Source organism: Sminthopsis crassicaudata, chromosome 4 (assembly GCF_048593235.1).
Source record: "Sminthopsis crassicaudata isolate SCR6 chromosome 4, ASM4859323v1, whole genome shotgun sequence".
Lineage (NCBI taxonomy): Eukaryota > Metazoa > Chordata > Mammalia > Dasyuromorphia > Dasyuridae > Sminthopsis > Sminthopsis crassicaudata.
Genome location: NC_133620.1, coordinates 402,839,597 through 402,852,995, shown reverse-complemented (window position 1 = coordinate 402,852,995; position 13,399 = coordinate 402,839,597).

Genomic DNA, 13,399 nt, shown 5'->3' with positions numbered 1-13,399 from the left:
GATGATGATGATGATGGTGATGATGATGATGATGATGATGATGATGGCATTTGAGTTTCATGGCAACTTTTTGAATATTATCATCCTATTACCAGACAAGCACTTGCTTATGATCATAAAACTAGTGTCAGGACAGGATTTGATTTTAAGTCCAACACTATATCCATGTTGTATCTCATGCCAATAATCACTAGACTCATGGCATCTAGGAGTAACGAGAGGTAGCTACTAGGGAGAGAGTGTGGTCCAATCTAAAGAACACTGATGTGAGTTTGAATTTTTCTATTCCTGAGACCTTGAACAGGGCTCTTAAGCTTTTGGATTTTAATTTCTTCTATAAAATCAGATAACTAGATCAGATGACCTTTGCTTTTTCTAGAAATAGGATCTTAGTAATCTAAGACAGGAGGTAAAACCTCTAAGTTCCACCAAATGAATGTAAAGAAACATTTTCATAGATAAATAATGAAATAAGTTGACCAATTAGAGAGGGATGGATTCAGAGCAGTCTAATGCAGAAAAACATATAAACAAAGATAGGCACAAGATAAATTAGGAGTATCTTAGCAAAGAAAAGACTATAATTAAGAGCAACTGGGAACAGATTTTTACAGAAAGTGAAACATTAGCTGAGGATTTAAGGAAATCAAGGAAGGTGGGAGGTGGGGTTAAAGAAGGAGAACATTCCTTCTTGGGGCAAAGCTAGACAAAACTCTTATCTTGTCTGAGGACTGGGAGAAGACACACAGAAAGCTAAAAAGGTGAATGTAGAAAGGGGAGAAGGTAATGAGAGCATAGTCACAAAATCAAGAGTCAGAAGCCAAGAAGGGAATGGAGGCTGATTAGCCTTGACTTTCCCCAGAATGGAGTCCCAGGAAGGAATTCACTATTTGGAGGAAGCCATTATGGCTGAGAAATGTTCCAGTATAAGAAAACCACAGAGATGGATGGATGGATGGATAGATGTCCCAGGATGAGGAAGCCACAGATGCTGAGGGAAGTTGATGGGTCAGATGGCAGTTGAAACATGATGGCAGTGCCTAGAAAGACTAATAGTGTCTGGAACCATGGAGATCAACATAAAGTGAAAAGCAAGACTATTTCAAACAGGTTACCCAGATCTCAGTGGACCAGATAGTTGAGATGAGGAGAGGATGGTCTACACTAGCATCAAAAGCATCTCTAGCTCAGGTGCTACTTCCCATGTGAATTTTTTTTTTCATATTATTCACTTTTCAAGGTTATTTCCCCAAGTCAAATGGTCTTCCATTTTTTTCTCTGTGTCTGAGTAATAACCCACTGGTAGAATATAAGTTCTATTAGAGAAAAGAGCTTCTCATTTTTACTTTGTCTCCCCCAATGTCTCCATCACAGTTCCTTACATATAGCCGCAATTTCGTAAGTTTAGGGAGCTCTCTGCCAAAGCAGGCCAGCACTTTACCTGTAATTTTATCTTGGAAAATTGCCTCAAGTACTGAGAAGTTGTGACTTGTCTGACTTACTCTCTAAGTTAGAAACAGGACTGAAATGCAGGTCTTCCTGACCTCAAGGCTAGGTCTTGATGCATAATGCCAAATTTCTTCTGCTTGGTACACAGTGGGAGCTTACTAAGGGTTGAATTGAAAGGAATTGAAAGGGAAATGCAGAGAGACAAGTGATGTCAATTTTCCCTCATGATTTTCTCATATATCCTGTACTTCTAGGTACAGATGACAGGTTTTTGTCCTAATCCTTCCATATCTTACCATTTAGATTTTGGTGATTCTTTCATCATGTATCATCTCCACTTATATCCTGTTTGCATCTATCCATGTCTGATAACTGGGCTTCCTGGGTCTAACCTTGACAAGCCCTGACCCTGGCTGGGTAGCTGGGTATTAATCCTTTTCTACTGCACACAGAGAATATTTGATACAAGGTCAGGGGAGAAATTTTTGGAGATCAGATAAGAAATGGCTTTTTTTTTTTAAACATAGGGAGTCAAGCAGTACAGTAGAAATAGTCACTCTAAATTCAATGCATCTGGTGTCAGATCCTGCCTTTCATGTGAATTTACCTGTGTGATTTTGAGGAAAATAGTTCAATTCCCTGGACCTCAGTTTATTCGTCTGTAAAAAAGAGGTCTCTTCCAACTTTATAGCTCAGATTCATGTGCTTTATACATGGATAGAATTGTCAAAGGAGCCTTTAAAACTTGCATGGAGATTGAGGTGGACAGGCAAGAGGCAGGGGAGACAGCTTTAAGGTCTTTGCAGAATCACTTGAAATCTCTAGAAGGAAACTTTGGAGGGTAGATAAAGAAAGTACTTTCTGGAAGCCAGGAGAAAACATTTTCACCAAGAATGCCCTCCAAGGGGTCACAAAATCAAGCTCTACTGAAAAACAAGTGAAGAGCAACAACTTGAGAAGCCAGAAGGACCGGGTTTGCCTGCATTATTGGCAGGTGTGCCTCATCAAGCCTGTGACAACCTTGATGCTGTTCCACCCCAGATGTGATCAGAACAAAAATGCCTCCTCTATCTGGCGCCCCAGGAGGGGCAGGTTTCCAGCTAGTGCTGCTGTCCACCACGTCAGCAAATTTGCAGGTCTGTTCAGTGAAGCTTGGGTGGGCTAATTGTTCTAAATACGTACTCCCTATAAACTGGAGAGGGGTTGTTTTTGAGCAGCTTGTCAATGATGTGAACAGGTTGGCAGGAAGTGTCAACAAAAAGAAAATTTATTCCTTTTCTTCAGAAGCTGAGAATGTCCTCTCCAGAGTGATACTCTTGCTCTATAGGTTGGATGAAGTGAATTTGAAGGGCCACATTGAATGGCCAAAGTGATGGTTTACATTTTTAGGATATAATTGGAGAATTCATTCTATTTAGCATAGTAGATAGAGGTGTGATATGGGAGTCAAGCAACCCTGAGGTCAAATGTTTCCACGACACTTATTAGCCATGTAAATCTGGGCAAGTTACTCAATCTCAGTTTCTTCATCCATAAAAATTTAATAACACCTCTCTAACATAAAACAGTAAATCAATGCTACATTATTTTTTTTTCTTAACTTCAGTCTGCTCATCTGTAAAATGGGGAAAATAATTCTTGCAAAGATGAGGAAAGTTCTGTTTGCCAGAATAAGAAACACAATTGGAAAATAAAGCTTTCTTCCAGGAGAAGTAAGAATTCTCATTTGCTTGCAGGTCTTAGGTATGCTCTGGGGAAAGCTCTTGAATTTATGAATAGTGGGGTTAGAAAGGTAATATTTAGGTAAATTGAGTGGACAATTGTTTAGGAATAAATTAAGGTCTAGGATGGAAAGATGTTGAGTGTAGTAAGATATGAGAAGATTCAGTGACTGAAGTGAAAGCAAGTATGTGGGAATCCTGGTGTCTTCCTGCTTCTACCCTACCCACACTGGAGAACAAAGATGAAAATGGCCCAATTACACACGCATACATACCTTATGTGTATGTATATTATATATGTGTACATATATATGCCTATATATACATATACACAGTGTACATGTGTAACAACATATACATACACAAACATGCCTTCCTACCAACAACCCCCTATTTATACATTGTGTGTGTGTGTGTGTGTGTGTGTGTGTGTGTGTGTGTGTGTGTACAATGGATAGAATGCTGGACCTGGAATCAGAAAGCCCTGAGTTCAAATCTGGCCTGAGATGCTTACTAGCTGTGTGATCCTGGCCAAGTCACTTAACCCTGTTTGATTCAATTTCCTTATCTGTAAAATAATATGAAGAAAGAAATAGTCTCTAAGGTTCCAATAGATTGAAATCTGTGAGTCCAGGAATTATACCTGGATTCATTTAACAATAAGAAGAAATATTATCATATATGCATATTTATATTTAATATTTTATATAATAATTATAGATCACTTTAAAGTTTGCAAAATGCTTTATCGATATAATCTCATTTTATGTTCATAACAAACCAGGAGGTAAGTGCTATTGTTATTCTCACAATATAGATGAGAAAATTGAGACAAATGGAGCTTTAGATGATTTGTCCAAAGTTGAACGGCTAGTAAGTGTCTAAAGCTAGATTTGAATTCAGATCTTGCAGACTCCACATCTGGTAGTCTATAGGCTGAGACATGTAATTATTTCTTTTTGAACAGCTGCCAATGCTACATAAACAAGTGTTAACTTTCCATCCATGATCTCAAAATAGACAAATCATCATTTATGGTGATTGACGTTTAAACAGGATATTTCATCTCCCTGGGACTCTGTTCCTTCACATGTCAAATAAAGGGATTGAAATAGATGACCTCTAAAATCCCCTTTGGTTTTAAATTCATGATCTCCTGATCCTATTAAACAGCTTTGTTAATTCTTCTTGCTGTTGTAGATGGCAGTTTTTCAGAATCACACACAGTGCCCCCAAGTACATTTTAATGCATTTAAATAATTATTAAAACAAAGCATAGCTACAAGCTTTAGCAAATTCCAGAGTTGCATAAGAAAATTATGATCTGCTGAGATGAACTTATGAGCATATCTAATTTAATATGTGATATGAATGGTTGAATTCATGCTGTGATATTAGGCATTATCTTATGCACAACGAAATTGTCCTGGGTAAAGGTAAAAATGGTCTGAATAAATTGTTCCCTCTAAACTGTGAACAAGTGAGATGTGTCAACTATGAATTTGTCACTTCCTGTTGTGTTGTATAGCCTTTGGAGAAAAATGCAAATGTAATTATTATGCAAATAAAAATATAACTGCTCTTTTTAAAAGATAGTTCTTCTGTATCCTTTCCCTGCCCCCCCCATGTTTCTCTTTATTGTCAATCAGCTATCATCATTACTAGAAAAAGAGAATGATGTGAAAATATACCTTTACATATACAACAAAGAAAAATCATATTTTTAAAATCATTTAAAAATCACATAAAAATTCTATTTTTGAGTCATTTCATCATCCTATTTTCCCTTCACTGAACCAGTCTGTTCTCCCCATATTTTGACTTCATTGCTAGCTTTTGAAGCAGCTAATCAGGGAACCCCCATGCAAAGCCATCGCATGTTATATTGACATGGATTTCTTGTCTTACTGGAAAGAACGTTGGATTTGGAATGGGAGAACCTGGATTCAAATCTTGGTTCTACTTCTGTGTGACTCTACCTTACTCACCAGATGTTATAATTTTCCTCCCTGAAAAAATTGGACTCTGACCTAGTTCCTTTTTATCTATAAATCTTTGATTCTGAGACCCTTTTTGAAATCACTAGGTGGTAAAATGAATATAGATATTGGACTCGGAGTCCAGGAGACCCAAAGTGGAATCCAGTCTCAGACACCTCCGAGCTGTGTGACACTGGGCAATTTCCTCAACTTTAAAACCGAGCAATAATAGGACTTTCCTTGCAAGGATCCAATGAGATAGTATTTCTGAAGCATTTGGCACAGTGTTAGCATGCAATAGATGATATATAAAGGCTTATTCTCTTCCTCCTTCCCTTCCCTAGAGATGTGATCTTGGGTAAGGGTGGAGAGTCTCAGTTTCCCTATCTGTAAAGAGAGATAATAATAATAATAATAATAATAATAATAATAATAATAATAATAATAATAATAATAATACCTATTTCTATGAGGATCAGATGAGATTTTATATATGTATGCATATAGATAATATTTTATATACACATTCTATGTTTTATATATGCATATTTATACATGTATATATAAATACACATATGTGAGCATATACATATAGCTACACAGATATTTGTAATTCTTAAAGTGCTATATAAATGCTTTATTTTAACTTAAGATCTGTCATGAACCATCTCAGCTAACTTTATGAGTTATTCAGAACGTGCCATTCTGGTTATTTTGGGTTTTCCTGACCAGTCTTAAGGCAACAAGATGCAACATATAGACTGTTAACTATGGGAGACAGGGCGACATTATGGATAGTACACTGAACTTGGAGAACTGGGGTAAAGTCCCTTCTACCTGTGTGGTATTTACCTCAATTTATTCATCTGTAAAATGGGGATAATAACACAATAGGATTGCTGTAAAGATCAAATGGGAACTATGTAGAATGTATAAAGGTATAGTGAAAAGAAAAGAAGGTATAGAGGTCCGTCACTTATTACTTGTATGACTTTGGACAAGTCAATGAAGTTATAATAGACGACTTCTAAAGTTCCCTTCAGCCTCAAACCCAAAGGGCTCAAAAACTTTATTATAAAAATATCGGTGGTTATCATCATTATCATTATTGGTTTTATTGATCTGTGCAGACCTCCCCTTGCCTCTCTGTAATTTCCCTGGAAACAGTTCTTATATTTCAATGTCTCTGTTTTCTATACTGAATATCAGAGTAAAGCCTTCTGATTGAACTCTACTAATGAGCTAATTAATGAGGGGGTCCATGTCGGAGAAAGATAGATGAAATTTCCTGTTGCTCCTAGCACTGCAGAGGAATGCCCTGCTGTGTATTTCATACTGAGCAGAATAGAATCTGACTAGATTATTGGATTGACATGTTCAAATCTTTACACTCTCCCACTGTTCAAAACAAAACTGTCTGAAGGAAGAACCATTAAAATGCTATTAGAAGCAGTAGGCAAGAGTTGGTCAAATTTACAAATCTGTATCACGAGTGATGAATTGGGAAGGTTGATTTCTTACTGAAGATTCCCTCTCCTGCCCATCCTCCTCCCACCCCCTCTCCCAACTTTAGTGAAATAAAATGCCTATGAATTTGTCCATTTGTTTTTCTCTAAAATATGTGGGAAGATGATTCACTTCTCTAATAGGTACTTACTTCTGGTTTTGAATTTTACCGTGTGGTTTTCTGTTTTCTGATTCACAGATACATTGTTCTTTCATTCAGTTTTCTTCACCCATCAGATTAATCAGAGTTCAGAGCAAATGAGATCATTGCTAGTTCTTTCCTCTTCCATCATGCAGAAAATCTGACCCTGATCTCATTCAATTTGACTAGAATCATTTGCTGAACTTATTAAGCTATTAAAAATAACTTCATTTGTCATTGTAACTACAAAGAGGCTTTTAAATCTGGCAGGAACTCCCCAAGTATTCACTAATCCTCTTTGAAGTGGTAGGGAGCTACCCACCTAGAGAAGAGAGGTAGTTTACAGGGGGAAATGAGAATCTGATGTTGCTTATTAATTCTGGATTCATACAGATTTGGCAAATGTTAGGTCAGTTTCACAGATGGAGAATCCCAGGTAGAGAATTCATTTTTGGGTTGAGACAAAGCTTGCATGGTGATATAAGCAATAAAAGTAATAAAATTTTTCAGAAAATTTCAACTAGAAGAAAATTGGAGCCCTGTTCGCCACTGGGATGGTCCATGTCTCTTCCCTATTTGGAAAGCATATTTTAATGAACTTAATATGAACAATTATGACTCACAACCATGCATTACCACCTCTTAGGGGGGGAAAGACCATTTTAAATATACTTCCTGCAGGGGAACATTATAACTCTGACCTGTTGGGCGGCACATCTGTTTTAAATTAATTTCTTTTAATAAGAAGCATAGTTATTATAAAGATTTTTTGTATGCATGCATGTATGTTCTACCTATTAATCCTAAATAATAAAATACTGATCTAAAAGGCCACATGTTGGGATCAGCACTTTCTCATTCTGTAGTTCATTAAAATGGTTAGTCCCTTATACTTAATAGTAAACTAGACAAAGCAGTGGGAAATTAGCTGAGGGGACGAAAATGAGCTAGAAATGGAATGAACTATAAAAAGGAGGAAGAAAGTAACAATTGAAGAGGAAAGAAAAGGAGACAAAGAAAGTAGACAAATTAGTCATAATATTTTAAATGAAAATTAGTCCAATTAAGATAAATTGCTATCTGTATAAAATAGAGATAGATAATCATCAGATTCATAGATATCTACATGGACAAATTAATAATGGAGATAACAAATACATATTTTTTGGTTGTTGTTGCTTAATCATTTCAATCATGCCTTGACTCTTCTTGTACCCATTTGGTGTTTTCTTGGCAAACATACTGGAACGGCTTGCCATTTTCTTCTCTGGCTCATTTTGCAGATGAGGAAATTGAGGCAAACATGTTAAGTGACTTGCTCAGGGTGACAAAGCTAGACAGTGTCTGAGGTTAATTTTGAATTCATGAATTTTTGATTACAGCTCCAGTGTTCCAACCACTATATCACCTAGCTCTGCTAAACATACATAAACATACATATATACATATAAATACATACACATGAGAGAGTTATATACACACACCTACTACACATGTGCAAGATATGTACTACAAGCAGCATATGTTATATATAACATGTATTATAAAGACCACACATGTTTAGCATACACATGTAAGATGCATAGGTTTATATGTTAATAATACAACACATGTATAAGATGTATGGGTTTTATATATATTATAATATATCCATTTACATGGATATCCATTTACATATAGATAATAGATACATAGATACACACATAGATAATCAATAGATAAATCCATCTATGCATAAATAATCATTAGATAAATAATTGGTAGGTATAAATTTGGTCCGATCCCTTTTTTGTGACTTCCCAGGAATAGAGAACTTCTGCTGTGGAAACTACTTCTACCAGTTGCAGTAGTATTAGTTAGAATTTTAGAAACCTAGGACTCTGAACTAAGTGATTTGCCTTGCTACCCTCATTGATCGAGAAAGTTTTCAATATACTAAGAAAATTACAGATCCAATTACTATCCTTGTCTTTATGCCATCCTGGAGAATTGATTCAAACTCAAAGAAAATGAATTAATGAATGAGAATGCAGATGTATGACTTTATCACATAGGGTTTCCTAAAGACCTGAGAGATTATACAGGTGCACCAAATACTGTCAAAACTGGGGAACTAAACTCCTTATCAGCAGACTGCATTTGTTTGTATTGAATCAGAGATAAGTGAAATTTTAAAAAATCATTTAGCAAAGATTTCCTCTAACTGGGCTCATTTTATCGTGAATTTCATCTATTAATAAAAGTCATTCATGTATGTAGAGAGTTTTAAGGGTCACAGAGCTCTTCCCCCATAAGTATCCCAGGAGGTAAATAAAACAAATGTTATCTTCATTTTACAGCTGAGGAAGATAGAGTTTGGAGAAGCTGCCATTTAGTTAGTGATAGAATTTATTCTTGTACCCAGGTCCTTCCAAATCTAGTCATCTTTCCTTTTTTTGACTTGTTCTTTCACTTTCGGGTTTTCAGAATTATACCTCCCCTCCCTCTGGCCCATTCTGAAACTTCCATCGGTGTATGGGCCCCCGCACACTGGGACGGTTGCCATATTTGGGGCTTGCTCTGATGGGTATATTCCTCTACAAGGCTCATTTACTTCTCCCATTGATAAGTTCCTCCAGAAGCCTCCATTTTATAGAGGAATCCAGATGGGTCTTCCTTCCTTCCTTTCCCAATTCCCTTTCTTTCAGTACAGATAAACAGATTCATTTATTTATGATTTTATGTATTAATCTCTTCCCTTAACTATTCAAGGACAAAAATGGTTTTTTTTGGTTTGTTTATTTTGTTTTTGCTTATAAATGTATTCCCAGCACTGGAACATAGTAATTCTATCACTTGCTTTTTTCCTACCTTCCATCACTCCCCCATCACATTCTCTTCTACTATTAGGGTGATTTACTAGGGAAAGGCAGATTATCTAGGAGAGACCCAGGTATAGCTCATATTGGAAATAGGCAGAAGTTTGAACCAATAGGTTGAATTTCATGAATTTACTTTAAGATCAGCTAATAAGTGACTGAAAAGATACTTAAACCAAGTTCTTTCTGACTCTAAGACCAGTGCTCAACCCACTAACCAACTCTAGCAAATGTTGGTTCAGATAAATTGTGATCCCAAATGCCAGGAGTTTGCTTTTCAAAGCTATAGAGACTTTTGGAAGAGCAGGGCCTGCTGAATGATTGCATTTGAGTTCTCAGTGGTCCGTGCGAGGGAGATTTATATGCTAAAAAAATTATTTCAGTAGGGTGCCAGCAGTCAAGAATATGAAATGGTATTTCTCATCCTTTCCCATGTATCATTTGCCACCCATTATTAAGCATAGCAAAAATTAAACGATCATTGTCCTATAATGGTGGTTGACATGGAGTTTAAAGCCTCTCTTTAGAATAGTAAAACTTCAGAAGGCAATAGTTGAATGTGGAGGAGCTGGAACTGGGCAGTTTGAAATATTAATGATTGTCCAGGTTTTAGGAAGCAACTAAAACTGCTTGCAATGGGAGGGGAGAAAAAGAGGAAAAAGATACTTGTGTTGCTCTGGCCATACTTTCTATTTCAGAGGTATTGAAGGGAATTGGAAAAAAAAACAACTTATTAAAGTCATTTTGGGGAAAATGCCCTGGAAGGCAGGAGTAGAATTTTAGGTGAAAGTCTTCCCTTTCCCAATTCAGAAATGGAATGAGGGGCACCATAAATACAGACAGATAGCTCAGAGCACAACTGCTGTGGTATACGAGAGCTTCTTTAACCTTTTCCACTCATCATCCCTTTTCATCAGAGAATTTTTATATGACTCCCAAGTATATACAATATACAAATCAAACATTTAATGATAATAAATCACAATTTGTTGATCTGCACATTCAGTTACATAACTCTATGTAGGATTGAGACCCATAGCTTAAGAAACTTTAGTATAGGATGAGTCTGGAGTCAGAGCTAAGAACAATTTACCTAAGATGCTAAGCACCAGACTAGACAATGTAGGGGATCCAAAAGGGTATGTGATGCTGTTCCCAAAGGAGGTAAGGGCAGCAGTGATGGCGTAGCATGGAAACTGAATATGTCACAGGTCTGCCACTTACTACTAGGGTGATCCTTGGCAAGTCCCAACCCGTCTGGAGTTCAGGTTCCTCATCTGTAAAGTGAGATTGATAGATGGCCTCTTCCCCCTCCCTGAGGGCCCTTCCATCTTAAAATGGATTCCTGAAGGATATTATCATCACTCACATTTATATCACATTTTGAAATTTGCAAAGGACATTATATAAATTCCCTGGTTTGAACCTCATATTAATCCCATTGTGTAAATACTACAGGCTTTTTGCTTGAGCTTTGCAGATAAAATAATGGAACCTTGCAGAGGTGACTTGCTCATGGTAAAATAGCTACTAAGTGCCAGAGAAGGAATTTGAACTCAGATCTTCCCGATTCCAAGTGGTATTCTATCCACTATACCATAGTAAAATAGCTATAATATTTAATGCTTATATAATTCTTACTATATACCAGACATTGTGCTAAATGCTTTATAAACATCATCTCATTTGATCCTCACAACAACCTTGGGAGGCAGGTGCTGTTATTATCCCCATTTTACAGATGAGGAAACAAAAACAGAGGCTGAGTGACTCATCCAGAAGCATACAACTAGCAAATGTCTGGGCAGAATTTGGACTCTGGCCTTCCTGACTCCAGGCCCAGTACTCCATCCATTTTGCCACCTAGATGTATCCTAGTGCCTTCTGAGTCTTCTCAGATGTTGTGCCTCTCTGCAGTCTACCATCTGGATACCTCCTTGCTTATCTTTTCTTGAACATCTCTAGTTATCCCACAAGCCTGAAATGTTCTGCCCCTTCAGCTCTCCCTTTTAGTTTCTTCTATTAAATGTATGTTTACATTTATATACTTCCATTAAGGCACAGCTAAGATAAATACCCTCCTTCTTTAGGAGATTTTTATTTTTTTAATTAATTTTATAATTATAAATTTTTTTTGACAGTATATATGCATGAGTAATTTTTTTTATAACATTATCCCTTGTATTCATTTTTCCAAATTTTCCCCTCTCTCCCTCTATTCCCTCTCCTAGATGACATTTTACATGTGTTACAGTATAACCTAGATACAATATGTATGTGTAAATCCAATTTTCTTGTTAAGAATTAAATTCCAAAGGTATAAGTAACCTGGGTAGATAGACAGTAGTGCTAACAATTTACATTCGCTTCCCAGTGTTCCTTCTCTGGGTGTAGTTGTTTCTGTCCATCATTGATCAACTGGAAGTGAGTTGGATCTTCTTTATGTTGAAGATATCCACTTCATCAGAATACATTTTCATACAGCATTGAAGTGTACAGTGATCTTCTGGTTCTGCTCATTTCACTCAGCATCAGTTGATTTAAGTCTCTCCAAACTTCTCTGTATTCATCCTGCTGGTCATTTCTTACAGAGCAATAATATTCCATAGCCTTCATATACCATAATTTACCCAACCATTCTTTAGGAGATTTTAAAATCTATCTTCCCAATTACTAATGCCTTTCCATCCAGAGTACTTTAATCTACTGGTTTTTTTAAATCTCCTACTTTCCTAGTTATTTACATGTTGCTCTCCTGTTAGAATGTATGATTTTTGAGAGATGAGGACTGTATTTTGCATTTCTTGGTATCTTTGTTTGCCGAGCACATAATACAGATACAGACTTATGAATTGACTGCCTCTCCAAAAAAGGCTTATTTACAAAAAACAAACAACAATAATAAAAACTCAACAAAATAAGCATCAAGAGATTAACAATCTCTTTAGAGATTTCACAGGAGGAAAATGTCACTGCAGGCAGGGACAATCTCTTTCTTACCTTCTAAATGCCTCATGGGGTACTTCCTTTAGAAAAACCTGAAAGCATTTCAGAAGCCTCATGAAGGGAAGAGGCAAATATCATTTTAAAGATGAAAAACGCTCTGGCACAGGGAGGCATGAGAGTTTTACAGATCTGTAGTCTCCTTACTCTTTTTTCCCTAGTAAATTTATTAATTTTTAATATACATTGCTTTATGAATCATATTGGAAGAGAAAAATCAGAGTAAAAGGGAAAAAACATGGGAGAGATTAAAAAAAAAACAGAAAAAAAGGAAATGAACATAACATGTGTTGATTGACATTCAGTATCCTTTTGTTCTTTTTTTGTGGACGCAGATGGCATTTTCTGTCCGAAGTCTATTGCGATTACTTTGGATCACTGACCAATGAGAAGAACCAAGCCTTTCATAGTTAACCATTGATTATTATTGTGTATGATATATTCCTGGTTCCGCTTGTTTTGATCAGCATCAGTTCATGTAAATCTTTCCAGGTCATTCTATAATCAGCTTGTTCATCATTATTTATAAAACAATAATATTCCATTATTTTCATATATCACAACTTGTTCAGCCATTCCCCAATTTTTGGACATCTACTCATTTTTCCAATTCTTTGTTGCCACAAAAATGTTGCTACAAACATTTTTTGGCAAAAGTGGGTTTTTTCCCCTCCTTTATGATGTCTTTGGGATATAGACCCAGTAATGGCACTGCTGGATCAAAGGGTATGCACAGTTTTA